Below are 18,601 nucleotides of genomic sequence, written 5' to 3' on the forward strand. Positions count from 1 at the left end.
TAACATTTTGAGAAACACATTTTGCAGTTTTGAGCGTACTTGCTTTGTGACCTTGCAGCTCATGGCCAAGAAACACAGGAACTTGTAGATGCCTGGGAACTTTGCTAAGAATGTGGGGTGAATAGATAAGGCTAAATGGTTTACAGGGAGACAGTTAATATTTTGCCTTAGACAGAGCTGGGGAGGTATTATATTAAACAGCACACAACACAGCAAAATTTATTATTTAGCAACTACAAATTGTAAGGTTTTGTTTTACTATTATTGCTATTATTTAATTTCCTTTTTCAGTATGGTTTTAGGTGAAAGACCTGAGCTCTTTTCCATGTGATTCATCTTTGGGCAAGCTGACCCAGGCATGATTTTATAGTGGTCACAGAGGAAAAAAGAAAGGTAAAAACACGTAAGGACCTTTTTCCAGCCTTTATTTGTGTCACATTTTCTGTCTCATTAGCCAAAGCAAGTCACACAGCTGAGTCTAGAGTCAAGAGATGTGGCAGAATACCCCATCCATAATGAGCTGTGTACATAATTCTGGCCATCGATATAAAGTATCTACTGTAATTTACAAACCTTTGCAAGATGTTTTGATATAATGTAAACAAGGAAGTGCTCATGCTATAATATTTTTGCCTCATCAGATTTAAAAGAATTAACATAGTACAAAGTATATTACTTGACCTATTAGAATTAAACTAGAAACCAATAAAGATATGTGGAAAATCCCCAAATATTTGGAAACTAAATGACATAATTTGAAATAAACCATAGATGAATATGAATTCATAAGGGAAATTGAAAAAGCTATTGAATTTAATAAAAATGAAAACACAACATATCAAAACTTGTAAAATTCGACGAGAGCAATACTTAGAGGAAATTTTATAGCATTAAATATTTATAGTAGCAAAGAAGAAAAATCTCAAATCAATGTTCTAATCTCCTACCTTAGGAAACTACAAAAAGCAAAGTAAATAGAAGAAGAAAATAAAAATGAGAATAATGAAATTACAGAGAAAGTAAATGAAAACGAAAGTTAGTTAATTGAAAATATTGTTATAAGCCTCTAGTCGGACTCATTGGGAAAAAGGGATGAATAAAGTCAATATCAGAAATTCTTCATAAATACAAAATCTTCAATAAAATCTTATTAAATTAAATCCAGAAATACATAAAAAGTATAATATCTCATAATTAAGTCACATTTATCCTGAAATGAAAGATTGGTTCAAAATTTAAACAACAACCAATGTGTTTCATCATATCAATAGACTTAAAAAGATCATGTAATCACTGAAAAATATGAAGAAAAATCATTTGATAAAATTTAGTATCCATTTAGTATTAAAAAAGACCAAGCAAATTTGAACTTAGATGGTACTTCCTCAACCTAATTAAATTGCAACACCTACAGCTACCCTTATGCTTAAAGGTGAAAGAATGATAAGGCCAGAATGTTTTCTTTTACCTCTTCTATTTAGCATCATACTAAAGGCTCTAGCCTGTGCAAGCAGCAATAAAATGAAATAAAATGCATATAAATAGGAAAAGGAGAAATGAAAGTGTTTCTATTAGTAGGTTACGTATTGTCTACAAAGAGAAATAAAGACTACTCAAAAAAATATTAGAAATTAAAAGGGAGCTTAGTCAGCTTCCCAGTTTTCTTGTCATTATAGGAAAATCAACTGAATTTTAACTAGCAAAAAAACCTTTTAAATTTAAATTTAAAAGCAATAGTTATGATAGCACTAAAACATGAATTACTTTAAAAATATAATTATAAAAAGCATACACTACACCTTTATGACAAATCAAACACAACTACATAAACTGACAGATGTACCATGATGTAGAAGACTTGATGGTGCTGAGATGTCAATTTTTACAAATTACAATGACAACCCAATTTCAATGCTTGCATAAAATAAAACAAAGAATTTGAATAGCCCAAACAATTTTTGAATAGCCCAAACAATTTTTGAATAAAATAAAGAAAAAAGTTAGAGATTCACTGTAACTCATTTCAAGATTTATAATAAAGCAACAGTATTTAAGAGAGCATAATATTGGCAAAATGATAGACATATGGATTAATTAAAGAGCACAGAGAGTTCAGAAATAGACCTACATAGGCAGAGTGCAGTGGCTCACGTCTGTAATCCCAGGATTTTGGGAGGCTGAGGCCAGGAGATCACCTGAAGTCAGGAGTTTGAGACCAGTCTGGCCAACATGGTGACACCTCATCTCTACTAAAAATACAAATACTAGCTGGGCGTGGTGGCAGGCACCTGTAATCTCAGCTACTCAGGAGGCTGAGGCGGTAGATCGCTGAGCCTGGGAACCAGAGGTTTCAGTGAGCTGAGATCATACCACTGCACTCCAGCCTGGGTGACAGAGTGAGACTTTGTCTCAAAAAAAAAGAGAGAGAAGAAATAGGCCTATATAGATACACAACTGATTTTTGACAACGGTGTCAAGGTTATTCAGTGAAGAAGGACCAAAATATGGTGCTGGAGAAATACAGTCTTCATATTTTTTTAAAAAAGGATTTTGACATATACTTTAAGTCACATAAAAAATTAATTCTAACTGGACTATATCCCTAAATATGACCCTAAAATTTAAGCATTTTTGAGAAAATTATAGGAGAAAATATTTTCACCTTTATATTATGCGAAATATTTTTACATAGAAAATCTAAGCATGATTTCAAAAAGAAACATATTTTAAAATTGTTTTTAATCAAAGTTTTAAACTTTCATTCTTTCAGAAATATTGTTTGAAAAACAAAAAGACAAACCACAGATTACAAGAAAATATTTGCAGGAAACCTATCTAAAAAAGATCTGGAATACAGAAAAAACTTTAAAATTTCATATAATTCAAAAATAGTAACACAAGAAAGCCCCCTCAAAATGTTTAGCCAAATATTCGATGAAGTCAGCCGCCAAAAAAATACAGATGACTATTAAACACACAAAAAGATGCTTGACATCACTAGTCACAAGATGAATAAAGATGAATATCACAACTAGATACTACTATATACCTACTAGAATGGCTCCTTTTTTTTTTTTGGAAGAACCATGGGGTCATTTTTTATTATTTCATTTTAAGTTCCAGGATACATGTACAGGATATGCAGGTTTGTTACACAGGTAAACATATGCGTGGTGGTTTGCTGTACCTATCTACCCATTACCTAAGTATTAAGCTCAGCATGTATTAGCTCTCTTTCCTGATGCTTTCCCTCCCCCAGCTTCCCCCCAGCAACAGGCTCCATTGTGTGTTGTTCCTCTCCCTGTGTCCACCTATTCCCATTGTTCATCTCTCACTTACAAATAAGAACATGCAGAGTTTGGTTTTCTATTCCTGTGTTAGTTTGCTGAGGATAATGGCTTCCAGCTCCATCCATGTCCCTGCAAAGGACATGATCTCATTCCTTTTTATGGCTGCATAGTATTCCATGGTGTATATGAACCACGTTTTCTTTACCCAAGTCTATAATTGATGAGAGTTTGGGTTGATTCCATGTCTTTGCTATTGTGACCAAAGATTTAATGACCAAAATGTCAAAAAAGCAATTGCAACAAAGGCAAAAATTGACAAATGGGATCTGATTAAAACTAAGGAGCTCCTGCACAGCAAAAAAAAAAAAAAACTATTATCAGAGTGAACAGACAACCAACAGAATGGGAGAAAATTTTTGCAATCTATTCATCTGACAAAGTACTAATATCCAGAATCTACAAGGAATTTAAACAAATTTACAAGAGAAAACAAAGAACACCATTAAAAATTGGGTAAAAGATAAGAACAGACACTTCTCAAAAGAAGACATACATGTGGCCAACAAACATGAAAAAACGCTCAACATCACTGATCATTAAAAGCTCAACATCACTGATCATTAGAGAAATGCAAATCAAAACCACAGTGAGATACCATCTCATGCCAGTCAGAATGGTGATTATTAAAAAGTCAAGAAACAACAGATGCTGGCGAGGCTGTGGAGAAGTAGGAATGTTTTTACACTGTTGGTCAGAATGTAAATTAGTTCAATTGTGGAAGATTGTGTATGGCAATTCTTCAAAGATCTAGAACCAGAAATACCGTTTGATTCAACAATTCCATTAGTGGGTATATATCCAAAGTAATATAAATCATTCTATTATAAAGATATATGTACTTGTATGTTCATTGCATCACTATTCACAATAGAATGGCTACATTTTTTAAATGACAATACCAAATACAAGTGAAGAAGGAAAGGAACTAAATTTCTCTTATGTTGCTGGTGAAAATGCAAAATGGTGCTTTTTAAGACAGTTTGAAAGATTTTCATAAAGTTAAACATTCACTTACCATGCAACCCAACAATCTCACTCCTACTCAAAAGAAATGAAAACATGGTCACATAAAATATTGTATCTGAATGTTTATAAAATAACTTTATTTGGAATTGCGAAAAACTGAAAACAATCTCTATGTTCATCAACAAGTAAACAGATAAACAATTTGTATGTATCCTTACAAAGTAATACTATTTAGCAAGAAAAAAGAATGAGCCATGCAACAACATGCATGAATCTTTTATATATTAAGTGAAAACAACCAGACTCAAAATGCTACATACTGAATGGTTCCATTTTATGTGACCTTCTTAAAAATGCAAAACTACAGGAAGAGAACACACAGACTGGTGTTTTCAGTGGGCATGTGGGAAGGCAACTGGTTACAATGGAGTGTGTGGGGATTCTTTGGAGTTATGGAGATGGTCTATACCTTGATTGTGGTGACAGGTACATGGCTCTGCATTTGTAAATGAACAGAATTGTGACTACAAATAGGGTGTATTTTATTGCATAAAAATTATACCTCTCAGACACTTTTCAGAAGAAGACATATATGAGGCCAACAAACATGAAAAAATGCTCATCATCACTGGTCATTAGAGAAATGCAAATCAAAACCATATTGAGATATCATCTCACGCCAGTTAGAATACAGGTCATTAAAAAATCTAGAGACGACAGATGCTGGAGAAGATGAGGAGAATATAGGAACACTTTTACACTGTTGGTGGGAATGTAAATTAGTTCAGCCATTGTGGAAGACAATGTGGCGATTCCTCAAGGACCTAGAAATAGAAATTCCATTTGACCCAGCAATCCTATTACTAGATATATATCCAAAGGATTATAAACCATTCTATTATAAAGATACATGCACACATATGTTCACTGTGGCACTGCTTACAATAGCAAAGACCTGGAACCAACCCAAATGCCCATCAATGATAGACTGGACAGGGAAAATGTGGCACATATACACCATGGAATACTATGCAGCCATAAAAAACGATGAGTTTGTGTCCTTTGTAGGGACATGGATGAATCTTTCTCAGCTGAGACCATCATTCTCAGCAAACTGACGCAAGAACAGAAAATCAAACAGTGCATGTTCTCACTCATAGGTGGGTGTTGAACAATGAGAACATATTGACACAGTGAGGGGAGCATCACAAACTAGGGTCTGTTGGGGGGAATAGGAGAGGGACAGCGGGGGGTAGCGAGGTTGGGGAGGGATAACATGGGGAGAAATGCCAGATATAGGTGACGGGGGTATGGAGGCAGCAAACCACATTGCTATGTATGTACCTATGCAATATATGTGTGTGTGTGTGTGTGTGTGTGTGTGTGTGTGTGTATAGATGAGGTTGATTTTTAAAAGATCAAAAGCAAATATGGAAGATTATTTCTAGAGCTGAGTTGTTGGTACAAGTCTCTTTATTATACTATTCCCATATTTATAAATGTATTTGGAATATTTCATAATAAATATATTTCTAAAGAATAATCTTTATCAAAAAATAAATATAGAGAACAGAAATTTTTGGCCAGGAAAATTTTGCCAGGACAGTAACACATCACAAGATTTTCTCAAAACATTGTCAGCCTGTTCAAATCTGTCCTAAGATGACAAAAATCAGTAAGGAATAGAATAAGTCAGCATGACTTATCTGCACAGCAAAACTGCACAAGTTGACAACGAAAAAGGCTTGTTCTGCTCTTTTTAGGCTTTGATAATCCATGCAGATCCAGGACAATCATATTTGCAGGTTTTAAATCTGATTTACCACTGCCTTCCAGATATAGCTATCCAAATGGGATTCACGTAACCGCTAGACCATCTGTAAATGCATACTTACATTCCAGTTATCCCCTGGTGAGACATACTCGATGAACCTCACAGTCCTTGGCAGATGATTAATCTCTTCATAATCTTTTGGTTAGATCTAACAATCTGTCCCTTCACTTTCAGTATTTCTCTCAAGAAATGTGGAGGGTATTTCTGTCTGCCTATGTAAAAGCAAATATTTTTACTGTCACACTTATCTTTGTTAAAATATGTAATCTAACTAAGAAAATTTAACAAAGATTACATTTATTTGTTTCTTCCAATAGCAGCATCCCCTCCATTTAACCAACTTTAACATCTTAAAATAAAATCACTTTATCATTAGAAAAATTGCCAAACCAAAGCAATGCTTTTTAATAAAATGTTCAATGATAACTCTGGTTAATCTTACTTCTTAGAAATCCTGCCACAATGCAAATGTTTTAACAAATACAAACATGGAGTTCTTAACTTAGTGGAACAAGTGGAGCAGATGTTTCCAGGGCTGGTTAATTGTACTACTTTCTAATTCATACCAATCTTTAAATATTTTCTCTGGCACAACCACAGAACGATGATTGAAAAATACATTGGAAAGTTCTTTTTGTTTCCTAAATTGAATTGTAACACAGTGTCTTAATTTAATAAGAATTTCCCATAAGCGTGCTAAAATTTTACTATAGTACTCAGACCCAAAGAACCCTCAAGTGTCTGTGAGAACAGAGGTATTTAAGAAATAAATAAATAAATGCAAGAAAATGGAAAAGTTTCAGTCCCAACTTTTTCAAAAAATATAAGATATAGATAATACTAAAACAGTTGAGGATGCATTAAAATAATATAAAACTTGCTATAATTGGTGAACAATTTATCTTTATGCACGCTGTATTAGTTGTATACCAAGATGCACTGAAGTAACTCAGCATCAAACTATCAAAATAAGCATTAAGATATTTGCATATTTATGCTCTGAGTCATAAAGACAGCTATAAAAACGGGGTCTGTGCAGAATCTGAAAAAGCAATAAACAGTTGGGGAGCAATGGTGTGTTTTAATATGTGTATTATTAGTGGGTTGAGCTTTAAGGCATATTCACTTAAAACATCTGTTTCTCAGTTGCACTCTGTGTGCAATGGTATGATTATTAGTGGTCTTGTTACTTCCCAAAATATAAAGTTTGTTATTAACTTTGATAAGTATATAATTTCACTTTACTCTTTCCACATGTGTTACTGATATAAGATGTATTGCTTGTTTCTGTTTCAATTTGGCACCCCTTACTATTGTTTTTGGTGAGCCATTGAATTCACATTTTGAATATTTTTCCATGTGGATTATGAAGTACACAACTAGAATTAAAGAAAATCTCCAGCAGATTTCTGTAATATTTTAGACTCCATGAAGTAGATAAATACAACGCATTGGCTCTGAAACTATTTTTGCCTCAAAAAAAGTAATGCATAAATCATAATTTTAAAAGAATATTAATTTGATACAAATATGCAGATGAGCAATAACACAGTTGGAGTACATCCATATGATTCTAGAGACTGTGATAAGAAAAACATGGCTCATACCAATACTCATACAATTTTCACCCTAAAATAACAAGTGCTAGAGGAAGCATATGGTTACTTGAAAAATGAGTTATATTTGTTATCAACTTAGTATTTTTACATGAGAACTAAATATATAAATATTTATTAAATGCATCCTTTTACATGAGAAATTAACAAGAGTATCCTTCTTTCTCAACTTGCTCCCATTTGCCTCCCCATTTTTTCTTACAATGACCAAGACTGTAGACTAGACGATTATTTGGTTGATTTGGCTGGTTTTGGCTTTATCTAACTTTTCTTCCTTTTTGAAAATGTGACTTGAAAACCAAGTTAGCAAGCAATTTAAAAAGGTTTACTGAGTGTCTGTGTCAAGTGCTGAGGAGGCAGGGGAAGTTAGTGTTCTCAGCGAAGACCAACATGAACAGTGCACATCAAATTCTGGAGACTTCATTGATTTGGGGTGTTAGGAAAGTTGTCTTGATAAAGTATCATGAAATCTAAGACTTGAGAATGATCATAAATTAACTAGACAAGGAAAGATGGAAGAGGATCAAAAGCATATGTAGAAGACAGAGAGGAATATATTGAGCTTTGCAGTGAGGGGAGCAAAGCACGTGACTGGAGTTGAAAGAAAGCATATGAGCTGTTGTGTAGGGAATGGGTGACATCCATGTAGGAAATGGAAGAAGGTGGTGGTAAAAGGGAAACATCACATGCAGTGCCTCTAGAGTCAGAGATACTTGGAATGGAACTAACAGTGTTGTTACTATCAGTGAGATGAAGACACTGAAAAGAGAGTAATATGATCTGTGGCTGATTTAAAATACACCTGGCTACATTGTAAAGAGTGGATTAGATTGAGGCAGACATAAATTGGGAGCAACAAATTAGGAATGTAATTCAGAGTTTCATTCAAGAGACAGTAACGATTTAGGCTACGATGTCATCAAAGGGATATGAAGAGCTGGGTAGATTCAGATACATGGCAGAGAGTCTGTAAAATGCATTCACTGATTGAGTTTTGGAATAACTTAATAGAAAGAAAGTAACGATAGTTTCTAGGATGGGTTGATTCTCAAAAACTCAGTTGACAGATGCTCTATTGATTTTCTCTTGCTACATAACAAATTACTACAAAATTTTGGCTTGAAACAGCACCTACTTATTTGTTTACAATTCTGTAGCTTACAAGTCAGGCATGGCATGGCTACAAACTCATCTCAGAGTGTCACAAGGCTGAAATCAAGGTATTGACTGGGCTGTATTATTGTCTGAAGACTCTCCAGAAAACTTGTCTTTCAAGCTCATTCTTTTTGGTGAATTTTAGTTCTTTGAGGTGGTAGAACTGGAGTCCTGTTTTTCTTACCAGTTGTCAACCAGAGGGCTGTTTTTTGTCTGAGAAGCCACCTGCATTTCTTTATCATGTGGCCTTCTCTATCTTGCAGCCAGCAATGCCATGTTGAGTCTCTCCCACACTCTGAAATTTTGACTGCCTTCTCCACCATTACAGGGCTCAGGTGGTTACTTAACAGAGAACTGTACCATATGACAACTCAATTGCACAAGTGAAATCTGTGTGGTTCACAGTCCCAGGGGTTACAGAGGGCATGTACACCAGAGAGTGTGATCATCTTGGAATTCTGCTTACCACAGGAGGTGACACAAATGAGATGAACTTTACAGGAGGAGGAGGAGTGTAGAGAAGAGAAGGTGAGTTCAGGCCTAGATAGGATGGGTTGAGAAATCTGTGAAAATTCAAGTGGAGATATAAGTGTGCTGCTGGGGATGTGCCCCTGGAGTTCAGAAGAAAGATCTGGTCTAGAGGAAGAGAAATGAGAGTAGTTGGAATATAGTTAGTAGTTGAACCTAGGAGAGTGGGTTTTGTCACCTATGGAGAGTTAAAAAAGCTCTAAGTCCGAGACACTGCAATATTGAAGGAATGAGTAAAAATAGAAAATCAGTGACCAAGAGGAAAAGAATCTGCTGACTGAGGTTCTGAGGAAAGACGGAATGCTTAAGGAAGTAAGATTTGTTTCTCTGTGTTAAATCTTGCTGAGGAATCTATTAGGAAAAATACTTAAATATACTACTGAGGATTTAGGGACACGGAGTTAGTGGTCACCATGGACAAAGCAGTTTCAGTAAAATGATGGATGCAGAAGCCAGACTAGCATTGTTTGAAGAGTGAGAGTCAGGACATGAAATCAATGAGTTTTAGACAATTATTGAAGTGATTTGGCTCTCCGGAGAAGGTACATAGTAGATATTTTTTTTCTTTATTTTAGGATGTGAGAAATTGAGTATATGTAAGCATAAATGAAAAGAATTCAGGAGAGAGAAGGAGGGTAGATGGAGGAAGGGAATGTTCCTGAGGTAAATGTTGGGAATCCAGGTGAGGTATTGACTTTCTAGAAGCATCTCTATCATTACAATCTGTCCAAGGGAGGAAAGGATAGGTGTGAAAATAGAAAGTTTATATTCCCATCCATTGACTAAGTAAAATAAGACGGAAGATAAGTTTTTGAGATCAAATGAGACAGGACGGAACCGAAGGTTTAAGGAAGAGAAAGTTTACATTTGTCTTTGTAGTTAATGGGAGAGGAATCTAACTACAGAAATGTCAGAAGATTACTTGCTAGGCTTTAAAACCCAAATAAAGACAGATTAACAGAGGAATCAGTTGATTTGTTTCTACATTTTCTTTAGTAGCATATAGCTACTATTCCTAGAGCTATGTATACAAACTAAAAATAATTATATTCATTAATCCAGGCTTGATATTTTTGCCAAGGAGTTTGGAAGACACTGGAGTAAAGGATTTTTATGTATTCCCAAGAAAGAGGTTTTAAAGATGGATCACGGAAGCCATAACGAATATGAGAGAAGAGATGGTAGGGGATAGCTAATGGATAATGCATAGGGAGAAATTGAAATTTATATCTCAGTAAAACCAAAGTTGCCAGTTATAGTGGGAGTAAGTAAGCATTTTATCTAAGAGGATGAGAGGTATATTGGAGGACTAGAATGTCTATACCAGTGATTTCAGAGAAAGATTTTCTCTCTATCTTATAATCACATTTAACTTTATTTACCCTGTGTTCTATGTTTATGTGGTTTCAATACTCACTGCAAATTATTTCATACCCTGACTTTCCTTTTTTGAATCAGAAATTTTGTTTAATCTCTTGCTTGTCTGATAGAACTCTCTATATAGGTGTGTGTGTGTGTGTGTGTGTGTGTGTGTGTGTGTACTTGTGTGTAAGCTCTCTCTGTGTGTATACATATATACAAATGTATGTATATACAGAGAGAGAGAGAGAGAAAGAGAGAGGAGAGACAGAGAACTTGCCATATTTATTCCAGACACTTCGTTAAACACTTTATGTTCATTTTCTCATTTCATCTTCACAATAAAGACATGAGTGTGTTAATTTTACAGATTGAAAGACTACTTAACTAGAGAGGTTAAGTAACTTACCCTAAACTGCATTCTGTTAAGCTAATAGTATTGAAAGAGGAACAGAGCATCAAAGAGATATGCTCAATTTCTAATTTTAAATTTTAAATACTAAGCTAAAATTGGGTATACATTTTTAAGACTTTGTGTACTTGAGTGTCTTTCTTTCTCTTATATATAAATACTATATTGACTGGTATATATCTCTGGAAATGCATTCAAGTATTTTTCAATAGATCTATTAAAGTCATTGATAGTAATTCCAATAAATATGATTTCCTATTTTGAGGTTCTTGGGGAAATATAACAAAGGAGCATCTGAGAAATACTTTGGATAATTGATGAGACTTGATCATGAACTGATTACATCCAAGTAGAATTGATGATGCAAAGGCAGACTCAGGATTTTCAGCCATATCAAAGTTGGCATGGACTGTAGCTAACCACCTCCAGGTGCAGCAGAACTCCTGGCTGTGTTCTGTGGCCCCTCACAGACCATTGGTCAGACTGTGCTCCCACACCCCAGGGTTGCTACTCCACCACACATTCACTGCTCTTTTCATGCTCCTGTTTCATGTCTCAATCCTCACTCCCCCTCTCAAAGTACAGTCCTGGTCTTATTTCAAAGAGAAGGAAGCCATCAAGGCTAGTTTGTCTTTGCTTTTTTCTGTATCACTTTTAGATTTGTACACTGTGGCAACTATTTTTACTTCTTATTTTCAATCTCAAATGGGGAAATACCTAGGTTGTGCAAAGTTCATCTTTCTCAGAAGTTATGGATTTCATCTCCTACTGTATTCTAGATTGGCGGTACTTTATTATCCCCATTTTCTCTCCTGTTAGTTTTCCACAAAGTTCTAATACCTTGCCCTCGGCCTATTAAAAAACAAAAACTTTACTTGACAGTATCTCCTACCCTCCTCATCTCCTTGTCACCATGTTGTATTCCTGAGATTTTCGTGGCACAAGGGGAAGTTAAAATGTTTTGGAAGCAGAGTAGGAGGTGTTGGATTTTTTTGTTGCCTTCAAATATTACCATTTACCACTTTGTTGCTTAGCTTTCTCTGATTCAATTTCCTGATCTTCAAAATGGAAATGATACATACCATTCAATAGCATCCTCTGCAAAGCATGGTCGAAAACATGTTACTGTCTTTCCAGCCTTTTAAGTGGCAAGCAGACAAGGGAAATAGATTCATAATGATTTCTATGGCCAAGCCCCTATCTCTTCATTGCCAAAATTCTTAAAAAATAACTCTTGATATAATTTGTAATTCTTCTACTCACTTCTCAGTTTAATGTAATATACTTTTTTGTCTGTTTGTTTGTTTGTTTGTGATGGAGTTTTGCTCTTGTTGCCCAGGCTGGAGTACAATGATGTGATCTCAGCTCACTGCAACCTCCTCCTCTTGGGTTCAAGCGATTCCCTGCCTCAGCCTCTTGAGTAGCTGGGATTACAGGCATGCACCACCACGCCCAGCTAATTTTTTGTATTTTTAGTAGAGACAGGATTTCTTCATGTTGGTCAGGCTGGTCTTGAATCCCCAACTTCAGGTGATCCACCCACATCGGCCTTTCAAATTGCTGGGATTATAGGGGTGAGCCACCACTCCTAGCCATAATGCAATACACTTTGACTTATACTTCACCACTCAACAGAAATTGGTCCAAGGTCATCAACTACTTAAATCCCAAGGTTTCTTTAAAACTTCCACTATCTCTTCTGAAATTTTGTGTTACCTCTGAATTCTATTCCTTGTCCTCTTACAATTTTATTTAGATGATCCGAGACATCTCTTTAGCTCTAATAGTTTCAGTAACTATATATCCATCTCAAAAACTATACATCTGTCTCTGAAATTCTTTTTGCAAATTGACTACTCGGTATCAAATGCTAATTCAATGCTATCCAAAGGGGCATCCCCATAAAACCCAATTCTTCTGAGTTTTTAAAATATCTGCTTAATGTTGTCCCAAGCCACCAGTCCCAGGCAGGAAACCTTAGATTCATTCTCAGTTTCCTTATTCATTACTTCCTTCCTGTAATTATGATTGGGCACCATATAGTTATAAAGTCAATTTTTAAAAAGTGTAAATTGTTGGTAAATTTAGTATAATCCAGTAACTTAAAACTTTGTCTAAGGCAGGAATTTTTGTTTACTCAGTTTTGTAATCTCAGCCACTACGACAATACCCACAACATAATAAATAAACGACTCTACCAATCAAATCTGGTAAAGATCTCACTTGTAAACAAAATATTATAGCATACTTTACTACAACAATTTTACGTTAAAATAGATATTTGGTTTCATGTTTCTTTGGATGGTAAATGCAAATTAAAATATTAAATGTGCATATTTTAATGAATACAGAATCTTCTGAAATTAAAATATCTGTTTTTAATATTTATTCATAAAGTTCTCCATTAAAATGAAGACATTGGATAAAATTGAAATTTAAAGTAAATTAACACAGAAGAAATAGCATTACTACATTAATGAAAGTGAAGTCTTTGTTCATTGTATACTACCAAAATGTTTGGAAAAGCCCCTGGTTATTAATATATCCAACCTTATTAATTAATATGGCAGTCCGCTAAGCCATTCAGGAATTGTAAAACTTAGATACCTTCTTTATTTTTTCTAGACAAAAGTTTTGTTTTTCTTTTTAACAGATTATTATTCAGTAAATTACTATACTGTACTGTATCTTTTAATTTTCAATTTTCCTTTGTTACTTGAGAGAACAAAGCATATTTATAAATCCCATATGCTGAATCTGGAATTCTTGTCACCATTGATTTTTTATAGTATTAGCAGCGTAATGAAAAAAGCGAAGAACGAGAAGTCAGGAAATTGGAAATTTTACCTAACGCTAATTTTATGTCTTTAGAAAGGTCATTTTACATTCTAGACTTGAACGCCCTCATTAATAGCTCTGGTATGGAGATACTCTGTTTAAAAGCCTTTAGACTTTAAACTGTTAGTCATAGTCCTATCCTCTCCCCTTCTTCAATAACATCAAAAGCAAAACTAAGAATAAATACTGGAAGCTCCACTTTCCTTGAAATTGTGAGATAGCTAAAATTTCAATATAAATAATAGGAAAGTGGCTTCAGAAGCATTAAAAATCTATAGTACAAGAAAACGTAGTTCAAGATCTCACAAAATCAAGCCAGGTGCACTTCTCTAAGTAAGCAGCACAAAGATATTTGTTTTAGTTAAACTTAAAAGTTTAAAATGCAACCATTTTATTATAACTCATGAATTTGGTCAATAATTTCAGCAGTGTTCAGATGAGTCATGCCTCTGTTCCATTTGGCCTTGACAAAAATCATTCGATTGTAACCAACTGGTGACTGAGCTGGTCTGGAACATCCAAAACAGCTTCACTCACATATCTGGTATCCTGGAGGGGATGACCAAAGTGCTGAGCTCAGCTGGGATTGTCTAAGCTTGTGCTTTATGTGGCCTCTCCACTGCGGTAGTGTCAGAGTACTTGGGTGTCCTACATCTTAGTTCAGATTCTAAGTGCAACTGTTCCATCAAATAGGGCAGAAGCCACATGGCCTTTTATGTCACCCTCTGGGGAGTCCCATTGCATCACGTTCATTGTACTCTATTGGTCAAAGCAGTCACAGGTCTGCTCAGATTTAATGAAAACCTCAAACTTCAAAGTGTGGATGAGAAGAGTGTCAAAGAATGTGCATGTCCATGTTTTAAAATTCCCGCAGTGCAAGACCCATAAAACTGTATTGGCCACATGGAAACATGTAAGTACACTGCTGTGAAGAGCTTCCTCACATCTGGTTTGGTTACAAAGAAAAGCCAAGTTGGAGCTGAATAGAAAATCACAGACAACCTATATTCCAGAAAGGATGGAGAAGGGAAATACAACAATGTGAGTAGCCCTAGAGGTGCTAATCTCATCTCACTTGTGAGGAATAAACTGGAAAATACCACTGACACTAAAAGCTAAGTAAAACTCCTATTTGCTCATAAATTGGCCCTAGTCCTTCCTGCTAGTTCAGGAAGGACTCATTTTTTTTTTTAAGATGGTGAATCAAAGAGAACCAAAATAAGACATTTTCTAAAAAAAAGAAATAGAAAAAAAAATCCAAATGGAAGATCGCAAATATTAACTTTTTGAAACGTTCTAATATTGGTAAAGAACAGACAAAAACTGCGACTAAACATATAGCTGTGAAATTAAATTTTTAAAATAAATGAACTAATCATGTTTATAATATAAGAATTAAAAATCAATCTACTAGAGATCAGAAAAATATTGTGAGACTATGCAAAGCAAAATATATAACATGGCTGAACTCATTAAAGAAATGGGAGAGAAAAACAAATATATCACAGAAAAGAAGTTCATGATACAATCTATACTGAAGATGTTGCTAACAGCACAGGAGCAGACATAAAGTGTAGGACTTGAGTAAAGTGGGCAAAAAGAAAATGACACCAATTTTTGAATGAATTATAGTGAAAATATTAAATATGGAGTATAGGTCAAAGAAATGCAAAACATTTTTAATTGGAGTCCTAGAATAAGGGAAGAAAAATAATGGAATGGAACAAAATCATATAAATATATAATTAAAGTGTTCCAGAAATAAAAAGAAGTCGAATCTAAATATTGAAAGAATGTACCTTATCCCTGGGAAAATGATGTAGAATGATCACTGCTGAGGCATATCTTAGTATAGTTACTGAATGTCATGAATAATAAAAGAATCTTTTAGCCAAAAAGGCAAAAGATGATGTTATATATGCAGTTGTAAAAAAAAAAAAAAAAAAAAAATGCCTGGCTAGTGTCTGATTTCCAAACAAAACGGTTAACTTTAAAGAAAATGGAGTAATGTTTTACAAAGCCATCAAAAGAAAATAAAACCCAAGAATGTTATGCTCTAATTGTTGTTTAAAGGAAAAGAAAATATATTTTTAAAAGCAAGAACTCATTGGCTATGGATTCCATGAGTCTTCTTGAAGAAAGTACTAGAAAACGCTTCAATAAACCAAAAGATGTTTGATAAACAACTGTAAAAGGAGTGATATCAAATACTGAAACTAATACTGTGACTAACAAAACAAATATGGTGATTATGGTAATAGAGCAGAATGTAAATAGTAGAAAACCTGACAAGGTAGAAATGAGACAGCTGAAGAAAGTTGGGAAGGGAAAGGAGAGGAAGATAGGAGGTAATGAGTCATTTTTTATATCAACGCGAGGATCAATATTGTTTTAAATGACTAAGAAACAATAGAAGTATATTTATAATACAAAAGATAAATATTAAGTATACAAATTAATAAAAATTCACTGTCGAAGGGAAAGGAGGGAAAGAGGAAAGAAGTGAAAATATATCAACTGCATCATTCTCTGACAGTTAACAATAGGAAACCAATAAATTTATGATGAAAAAGTAAAAATTAAAACAATCACCACTAGCTGGGCATGGTGGCTGATGCCTGTAATTCCAGCACTTTGGTAGGCCAAGCCAGAAAGATTACTTGAGGTCAGGAGTTCAAGACCAGCCTGGCCAACATGGTAAAACCCCATCTCTACTAAAAATACAAAAGTTAACCAGGCGTGGTGGCACAACCCTGTAGTCCCAGCTACTCTGGAGGCTGAGACAGGAGAATTGCTTGAACACCGGAGGCAGAGGTTGCAGTGAGCTGAGATTGCACCACTGCACTCCAGCCTGGGCGACAGAGTGAGACTCTGTTTAAATAAATAAATAGATAAATAATCACTAGACAAAGACAAATTTCAAAATTACTTTTTAAAACCTCTATGTACACACACATGCTAGGAAAACGGAAAATACGACATAGACTATGATAACAGAACTATATAAAACCAAGCCTCTTCTTTATATAAAAATATGAATAGACTAAACACAGATGTCAAAAGAAAAAAAATACTCAACTATATGTTTTACACAAGAAAGTAGTCAGAGCCATGTTACTTGGAAAGATGATATGTCAGTATGGAGCATAAGAATGTAATTATTTGGAAAGATGGAAAATTAAAGAATTGAAAAGACATACTAGACAAACACAAATAGAAATCAGAAGTTGCAATTTTAATTTAATGAGATTGAATTCAGAGTGTAAGGTATTAAATGAAATGGAGAAGACATGACTCAAGTTTCAAATCAAATGACTATCTAACAATATGAATATATCCATATCAGATAGGACTGCACTGCCTTAGTACACATGAAGGAAAAATGTGTGTGGCAGGATGAGAGAACAAGGAAAGATGGAAATACATTAAGAGCAAGAGACTTTAATTCACTTCTCTTATTCAATGTTAGTTCAAGCTAACACAAAGTAAGAAAATAAAAGACATAAGACATCTATACAGGCCAACAAATGTGAAAAAGTGCTCATCATCACTGGTCATTAGAGAAATGCAAATCAAAACCACATTGATATATCATCTCATGCCAGTTGGAATGTGGATCATTAAAAAATCTGAAGACAACAGATGCTGGAGGCGATGTAGAGAAATGGGAACACTTTTACACTGTTGGTGGGAGTGTCAATTAATTCAACCATTATGGAAGATAGTGTGTTGATTCCTCAAGAATCTAAAAATAGAAACACCATTTGACCCAGCAATCCCATTCCTGGACATATACCCAAAGGATTATGAATCAACCTATTATAAAGACACCTGCACATATATGTTCATTGTAGCACTGTTTACAATAGCGAAGACCTGGAACCAACGCAAATGCCCATCGATGATAGACTGGACAAGGAAAATGTGGCACATATACACCATGGAATATTATGCAGACATAAAAAAGGATGAGTTCATGTCTTTTGCAGGGACATGGATGAATCTGGAAACCATCATTCTCAGCAAACTGACACAAGAACAGAAAATCAAACACCACATGTTCTCACTCGTAAGTGGGTGTTCAACAATGAGAACACATGGACACAGGGAGGGGAACATCACACACTGGGGTCTGTTGGGGGATAGGGGACTAGAGGAGGGATGGCAGGGAATGGGGAGATTGAGGAGGGTTAGCGTTAGGAGAAATACCTAATGTAGGTGACAGGGGGATGGAGGCAGCAAAACACCATGGCATGTGTATAACTATGGAACAATACTGTAAGATTTGCACATGTACTTTAGAACGTAAAGTAAAATTTAAAAAAAAAGACATAAGCAGCATGATGATTTTTAAGGTAGATCTATTTGATATACATCAAAGTTAGTAGACTGAACAAAGTTGACAATTGTTTTCTAAGAACACATGGAATATTCACAAACAATATTTATATTAGGTTTGGAAAAGCAATAAAGTTACTGCGTGTGTTGTGGGTATCAGCTTTCCTAATCACAATGCAATAAAACTAGAACTTAAAAAAATTTT

This window comes from Sapajus apella, unplaced genomic scaffold (genome assembly GCF_009761245.1).
Source record: "Sapajus apella isolate SASKATOON/1434 unplaced genomic scaffold, GSC_monkey_1.0 scaffold6, whole genome shotgun sequence".
Taxonomy (NCBI): domain Eukaryota; kingdom Metazoa; phylum Chordata; class Mammalia; order Primates; family Cebidae; genus Sapajus; species Sapajus apella.